The following is an 8997-nucleotide window of genomic DNA, read 5'->3' on the forward strand; positions in this document are numbered from 1 at the left end:
TAGGATAGAAGGCGCTCACTTAAGATAGGCTAAACTTGACCTAATCTGTTTAACTAAGTTTCATTGCTATCTCAAAGTTGTTAAATAGCATTCGAAAGCAGCTGTAATTAACACTAGATTGCCTAAGGAAGTCGTTTAGACTGCTTTTAATTTCAATTAGAAAAACAATGAGGTATATAATGACACATTTTCTTAGAATTTTGAACAACATATAATTTTTTTATTGTTAATATTTATTAATAACTTGTTATATAACTGTAAATAATGTACAAAATATTAAAAATTAATTTTAAACAAATTTCTTTACGCATTATTTATTTTTTTACAATCCAGTCATTTTGACTGCTTTTGGGCAATATAGGAATATACTAAGTTTCAGTCGTTCTAGTGTTAAACTAAATTTGAATAAAATAACTGTTTACTTAGGAATTCCCTAAATGGGGAAAAATTATAAAACGTCAAAATAAGCCCCTTATCCTGCACATTTTCTACTCCACTGTTATAGTCATCTAGCAGTGAAAACAAGATAAGGCGGAATCAAATTAAATTTTATGTACGGATTGGTGGTAAAAGATTCAAAAAGGACATGTTGCGCCAAGCAAATGGTTTTTAAAACAAATCAACAAGCTATAGTAAGTTACATACTTTAAAGTTTTAAAAGTGCAAACTTTGAAAATTAGCCTTTAACTTCTAATTTTTAAAGAGAGGTGAGAATGAAATAATCAATTCTATCTATTATATCGATATTTAAAGCCTTTACCCACAAAGTATCTTAATTTATTTTTTCACGTGTATTCAAAAAGATTATTCACAGATTCAAAGATTATTAATATTTAAGGCATATTTAAATATTATATTTGTTTTTTTTTTGTTACAATAATAAACTTTTTTGTAAAAACTTATCAACCAAACTAATAATTTGAAATTTTTATTTTAATTTTAAATTCTACAATAATTTGTATGTCGTTTTAAGAATTCACAGGGAATCACCTGCACAAATTCACCACTTTATTTTTTAAACAAAAATGTTTTTGTTTTTTTTAAACTTTTGTTCATAGACATTTTTTTTTTAAATACAAGAGAGTAAATAGAAGAAGATGCTTTAAGTAAAAACTTACATTTTATATCGTCATGAGAAATCTTTGTTTTCAAGTTTAAGTTAAACTTAAATTTCCAAATTTACGCTTATTATAGAAATTTCGTTTATATGATATATCATACAAAATTAATTCTGATTTACAGCATTTTTGTAAGGAAAAAAAAAAGATTTTAAATTTATTGAAAGACTTTTTTTTTGTTTTTGAGCATAGTTTTTTAGCATAGATTATAAATAAAAGTTTTTCAATTTTAGAATCGTTGTAGTTTCAAGTTTCTATTCTTCATTAAAATAAATAATATCAAGATATTTTTTAGTTACTTATTAAAAGACTTTTTTTTTTCGAGCAAACGATTACAAGGAAAAAATTTTCAATTTTAGAATCGTTTTCTATTGTTCGTAGTTTTAAGTTCTTATTCTTCATTAAAATAAATAATATTAAGATATTTTTTAGTTACTAATTAAAAGACTTTTTTTTTTCGAGCAAATGATTACAAGGAAAAAATTTTCAATTTTAAAATCGTTTTCTATTGTTTGTAGTTTTAAGTTTTTATTCTTCATTAAAATAAATAATATTAAGAAATTTTTTAGTTACTAATTAAAAGACTTTTTCTTTTCGAGCAAACGATTACAAGGAAAAAATTTTCAATTTTAGAATCGTTTTCTATTGTTCTTAGTTTTAAGTTTTTATTCTTCATTAAAATAAATAATATTAAGAAATTTTTTAGTTACTAATTAAAATACTTTTTTTTTCGGGCAAACGATTACAAGGAAAAAATTTTCAATTTTAGAATCGTTTTCTATTGTCTGTAGTTTTAAGCTTTTATTCTTCATTAAAATAAATAATATCAAGATATTTTTTAGTTACTTATCGTAAATAATACACCTGATGTCGTATATATTTTACTTGCAAACATTACCATGTAATAGATGGTGCATAATTTGAAAACTTGTTTTAAACATACTTTTCTCGAATGAAATTAAAAAAAAGAAATTTTAAAATTTACCATAATAAACAAATAGTAAATGTTTCGTACTATTTTTTTTCGAAAAAAAAAGTTTATTTATTGTTACTAAAAATTTATACAATCAGTTTTATGAAATAAATGAGGAGGATAATAATTTGCTATTGTTTAAAATAGAATTTCATGCAACTAAAACCAGAGCAACAGCTTATGCCGAACAAAGCTGATTCATTTTGTTATTTCTAGATATATTTCTTAGGAAATGATTGCCCTAAAGGGAAGGAACAGTTCTCAGAAAACCACAGTTACAGGAATCATCTCATGAGAGAGATTTATTTACCGTGACTAAGACAGTATTTTAATCGATATCGGAACAAGAATAGTTCATGTAGAGTTTCATTGATGTTTCACGTAATTGTTTATTTATCTTTTTATTATTCCATATTCTTTTGATTACATTAGTATTTTTTACTTCGGTTACGAATTGAAATTAATAATTTTTCAATAATTTAAATGAGTTTTTTATTTATTTTGATGCTTAAAATTGCAAATATCGTCAATACTGAGTTTGAATTTTACATAATTCTAGATGACTTTTGGGCAAAACTGGAAATTTCAATCGTTTATGCAAATGATTTTATGATAAACCGCTAAGTCAAATAGTATCAATACTGTGAGCACCAATTTTGAAAAACTTTAAGTAACTTCAGAAAATAATGGAAAGTTTTTTTTTTTTTAAGAAACAGAGATACCTAAAAAATTTGATTCAATGGTTAACTGATAAGTTAAATAACATAAATAGAGTTTTTCGATTTCAGAAAATATGAGAAAATTTTCAAATTTAATTTTTATGGCTTTAAATAAGGTTTGATTTGGTAATAAGCTAATCAGACAAAAAATATTAATACTAGGCTTTGATTTCAGAAAACATAAGACAATTGGGTATAATATAGCCTACGCCACAGATCGTGTTATTCCTACTAAATTTAACTAGTAAACAGCATTTTCTGCGAACCTGATTTCTAGCAACAAGTAAAAGCATCAAACCAAGTGTCTTGCTATAAGTCGCTACTCGCCAGGTTGGAATTGTATTAGTTAGTTCCTTTGGAAATAATTTATATTGTTGTTTCACCGAAGTTTATGAATTTAGTAAGCATATTTAAAACTCAGTTTATTAATTAAAGTAACAGATAAATGTTATTCCTAGTAAGTGGAAGTAGTTGTGCTTTTTTCATATTATACCCAATTTCCAAATTGAGTTTTTCTGAAGAGCTTAGAATAAAGTTTGATTTTATGATAAACAGATCAGTGAAAAAGGGCATTAATAATGAGCTTCGATTTCAGGAAATACAAGGCAATTTTAAAATTAAATTTTTTACAATGTGCTAAAAATAAGGCTTGATTTGATGATAAACTGATCAATCAAAAAGCATTTAATACTGAGCTTCAATTTCAGGAAATATTAGGTAATTTTTCAAACGTCATTTTTCTGGAGTACTTAAAATAAGATTTGATTTGATGATGAACTGATCAGTCAAAGAGTATCAATACAGAGCTTCAATTTCAGGAAATATAGGGCAATTTTCAAATTTAATTTTTTATTGAGTGCTAAAAATTAAGACTTGATTTGATGATCAGTCAAATGCCATAAATAATGAGCTTATTAAAGGTACTTGGCGAAAACTTTTTTTATAATAACCACAAATAAGGTTTGAATGAAAATGTAATGGTTAGTAATGAAAATTATTAGGCTTAAAGTTTATTCTAATCGAAACCAAAATTTATTCTGTGGTATACGATTCCGGGTAGACATAACAAAAAATTTTGGAATCTTTTTATCGAAGACATTTTAACTTTAATGTAACAATATTATTGTCAAGGTCCGAAGCAATCGTGGGAGTTGTTGAACAAAACAGGTAGGAGGTGAAGGCCAATAGTTAATCATAATGTGCGTAACCCAGTAATTTAATGACTACTACTTTGTTTGAAATTAAATTAGTTTTAAAATATTCTTTAAATAACATGTAATTGTTTCAACTACATTTAAAAGAACAAAAAAATTAAAATTTTTGTAAATGTAAAATAATATTAAGTTTTAGAGCAATTTTCACTTGTAAATAACAAAAAATTACATAATTTTTACTAATTACTGTTGACTGTAAACAATTTACCTAATTTTTAAATAACAATTAAAGAATTCCCTACGTATATACAATACATTTAAACTTATTTTATTTCCATCGAAATTTGAAAATATTTTCTTTGTTCTTCAGTATTCTTTAAAATGCAGCACTAAATAGCAAAACTTAGAGAAAGTCACCCAGCATAAACATTTGAGAGAAGAAAAAAAAGCGAAATAATAATAATAATAATAACTTTTTTATTTTCATTTTTAATGCTTCGCGTGAAACAAATCTACCCTTATTTTCAAGAAAAAAATCCTCGCTCTTTCAGATGTCGCAAAACACAGAACATATTTAGAAACTTGGGAAGTTAAAAAAAATCGTTTTATTCTATTTAACGAACTAAAACGACCGCACATACTGCTATAACATCAGTGTACTTTGTAGAAAACCTAAATATTTTTTACTAGCTAGAGTTGCGCAATACATTGTAAAATATCAAAATTTTTTAACATTCACCACAAATCTATTATAATATAATATATTTAAAATACGATAATATAGTAATAGTTCACAATAATGATAAATATCGAATAAAATTTTGCGATAATTATCGGGAACAAGAGGACTTATCCCCTACGATATCATCGCTAATATTGGTATCTATAAACTACGATATTATTGTGATATCAATAGCTATCCCCTACGATATTATGGAAAATATAGATAATAATGGATCATGATATCATCGTGAAGATCGATAATTATTGACTGTAATATTATAAGGAATATAGTTAATTATCAATTAGACTACTATCAATATGATTAATCTTAATGGTTTAAAGAGACACCTTAAATATGATAATAATTAATACAGACGATATTTTAAGTTACTAAATCAGACACAAAACATAATTTCTCTGAATATACATAATTTTTTTTCCAGCAGTTTCGGATTTTTTGATCTCTAAAAATCGGAGGGGGGAAGGGATGTAACCGCAATGTGCAAAATAGGGTCCCGATAGTTTGATAAGGAGTGCGGTCCAAATTTAGATCCTTTAATGTTAATTTCACTTTATACGTATTTGGCTATATCTAGAGAAATTTTTAAACAAATCAAGAAATGTTTGCATACAATTATGAAATTAATTTATCCAAAGATAATTCCATGTGTAACAAAGCAATACCCTGTGGTGCCACCTATGTCCCCACCACCGAGACTCAGTTCAAGTTCGGATATGAAACCCTAAACATGACTTTTCCCCTTTCCCCGAGTTTTCTTAAATATTAATTTCTTTTACTTTTTGTTTAAATGTAATTTATGTTTGTATCTGTGGTTATTAATTAAATTTCTTTATTAAGTGTACTTTTAGTCACTTTTGTCCTAATTTACAATTAATTTGAGCTAGCCGATATTCCTTCACACTACACATGGAGAAAAAAATTTTTAACAAATATTTTTTATTATTTTATTTAATAATGGTCGAAAACATTTTGAGTTGTAAGGTATAAAAATTTTTAAATCATTTTAAAGAATGTAATTTTACACGACAAATTATAAAGTTTGAACGAAATCGGTCGAGAAGTTTGTTGAAATTGATCAGGGTTACTAAATTTTAAAAATGTTGTTACATTTAAAATTTGACTTCTCAGGAACTATTATGAATACTTTAAAACTCTGGGAACAACTTAATTTTTTCGTTTATTATTAAGTTAATTTTATTTAATAACTAAAAAATAATAAACATTTAATAAAATTTATTTTTTACATAGAATTATCTTTCAACAAACGAGATTACGGCTCCCCCCTATATTTTGGGGTCAAAAATTCGAATCCGTCAAAAAAAATAGCCATGTTTATTCAGACGAAGTACGTATTTGTATCTGATTTCGTAACTTAAAACATCGTCTGCACTAATTAATTAGCATATTTGAGGTCTGTTGAACCGTTAAGATTGAGTCATGGAACAAAAAAAATCCAATCATTAGATCAAAAGTTATTCAGAGTGGTCCGTTTTTTTTCTTCTTCTGCACACTGTACATATCTATTACAATAGATACATTTGTAATTCGTACATAACGATATAGTGCTCGAAAGTATCGGCGATTACTCATGTTTCATTATCGATTTATTGGTCACGTTTCCTTTAACATATGTTATCGTGCTTCGCCGTCTATACCCTAAAGAAAGAAAACAATAGTCAATATTTTCAAGTTGATCATAAAATCTGAGTTTTTCGAGTTCTGTGTTTAGTACTCTATTTGCTTCATATAAATTTGATGTTGTTGACTCTACGTGAATCAAATGACCTTTTCTTTCTTTTTTTTTTTCCTTCTTCTTTTTTTTTTTTTTTTCTTTTTTTTTCGTTCTTTTTACATAGATCATCTCTTCCATGTTATGAAAAATTTTAACATCTGCTAAAATTTTGTTTGAAACCATGCATACATTTTTTTTTATTGAATCGCGTACTGCGTTGTAGATTTGAGTTTGAGTTTTTTTCTGTTCAAATTTAATTGATGGCAAAGAGATAAATTAATCAATTTCAAATGCTAAATGAAATAAGAATTTTTAAAAATTCGAGCACTAGATTTCACAATATATTGGATAAAGGTTTAAAATTATCTATCTTTATTGTTTAAAATTATTTTCTTTTATTGGATGAAAAATTAAAAATTTTCTATTGATATTCAATAAATTGAAATGATGTGATACTGCTTAAATAAATTAACTTCAAAAGTCATTGTATGTTTCAAAATATATATTTTGCAAAGGATGAAAATATATATTTTGCAAAGGATGAAAATATAAATATTGCAAAGGGAATATCTCGGCACATTTTGCATGTTTATAGCACAAATGCAAGCTGTACGTTTCCTATTTATAGTTACATTTATCTGTATCTCGCTACTGTCTATTTTAACTATCAAAAGTGTATTAATTTCAGAAATTACTATATTAATATATAGAATAATATTGAAGGCAAATCCATTAAACAATTATTAATTAATACATTTATACATGTTAAATAAATACTAAAAAAAATATCTTAAGTCGAATTCGGGCGTGAAACAAAATATTTTTTGTTAGGTATTCAAAAATTTTGGACGTTTATAATTTTATAGATATAATTTAATTATTGAGTTGTTTGGAAATTAATTTTGCTTTTTCCAAACGGAGGACTTAATTATATTTTTTCGCTGCCAACTTCGCGCTTCATTAATAATAATGTATAATCATTAATAATGTATAATGCATAATCATTAATGTATTTTGACAGTTGATATAGCAAGGCTTGCTTGTGAAAAAGTTTAATTGATTCTAATGAGTAGTTTTTGGTCGGTGTTCTTTCATATATGGAAAGTTAAAAGCAGAACTTAAGGTATACTTTACTTTTTCACTATCGAAAAGGTAAAAATGCTGTTCAAGCAAGAAAATAATCACCCGAGATGCATGGAAAAAATGTACTGACAGTACATCAGTGCCAAAAAAATGTTTTGTAAAATTTTGCTTAAGATGCACGAAGGTGCTCTGGTTCATTTTTAATAAAGACATTTTAAAGGCATTAATTGATACAAAACGGCAAATAAAAACATGTGAGATCGCTGAAAGAATAAATTAATCGAATTCAGCCGTTCATCGTCATTTGAAAAGCCTAAGGTTTAATCTTCAAGTTCGGTACATGGGTATAGTGCGACTTTCAGGAGAACTCCTCCAGATAACAGATTTCGCGTCGTGGCGGTTACTATGGTTACGAGGAAGGTCACTTCGAATAGGGGTATGGGGTGAATAGTTTTGTCTTAATCTTAGCGTAGGTCTTTCCTCCATTTCACCCCCATTTGAAATGAGCTCTCGCTTATTACCATAGCAGCAAATAGCTCAAGACTTTCAGTCTGGAGAAGTTCTCCTCAAAGCCGCACTATACCTCTTGTTCTTACGGAAAGAAATCGTCTGCGATTTGCTTCTCAAACATCAAGAAATTTTTTTGAAGCCTCATCATCAATGGGGTCGAAAAAGTTTGTCTACAAAAAATTATTATTCCGATCTCTACAAAAAGTTTCAGGAGGTAAAACCTTTACTTTCAAAAATCACCTGTCTCAGTTTTTTGCCAGCAAACGAACAAACATTTCACGCGCATAGAATCATGTTTCGGCCAGAAAATGGCAAAAAGTACTGGACCAGAATGGACAGTACATGATTCGATAAAATTATGAAATATGATTATATAAATGATTCGTTATATTTTTCATTATAATAAAAAAAGAAGAAAAGAAACTTAATTACTTTACGAACAACCCAATACTTATAATTTCTTTTAACGTTTTGATTGCCTTTCAACTTCATAAACAAAATTCCTTTCCAATTTATGCATACATTTATATATTTAATTATCAGAACATATTTTCCGAAACTGAAATCACAGGTGATGCTTGTTTATGCAGTGAGTGTAGGAGGCGAACACCTGCTTCTCTCTGTGCACTAGTAAAAAGTATGATGTCACGATATAAATATTTTTCATCGTCATCGTTTCTTCAACTCTTCAAGCACTGCATTTTTTTCCCCACAAAGTCATCAAACTGAGTTACAGGTGTTTTGGGATTTAAATTTCATCACTATGATCTTGTTTCTTTGACACTTGTATATGTTTTTCATTACTCAGCAGCTATCAGTAATTATGCAGGGGCTAAAGCTACACATATCATTTTTGACACTGATTGCCTGATATTGTCACCTTCCTGATTTTTGAATGCCTGCTTTCTAATAAATTACGTTTTTTTTTTTTCTCTTTGTTTTCCACTTTTGATATAAATACGT

This window comes from Parasteatoda tepidariorum, chromosome 10, assembly GCF_982258835.1.
Source record: "Parasteatoda tepidariorum strain Cologne lab strain chromosome 10, Ptep-v5.0, whole genome shotgun sequence".
In the NCBI taxonomy this organism is placed as follows: domain Eukaryota; kingdom Metazoa; phylum Arthropoda; class Arachnida; order Araneae; family Theridiidae; genus Parasteatoda; species Parasteatoda tepidariorum.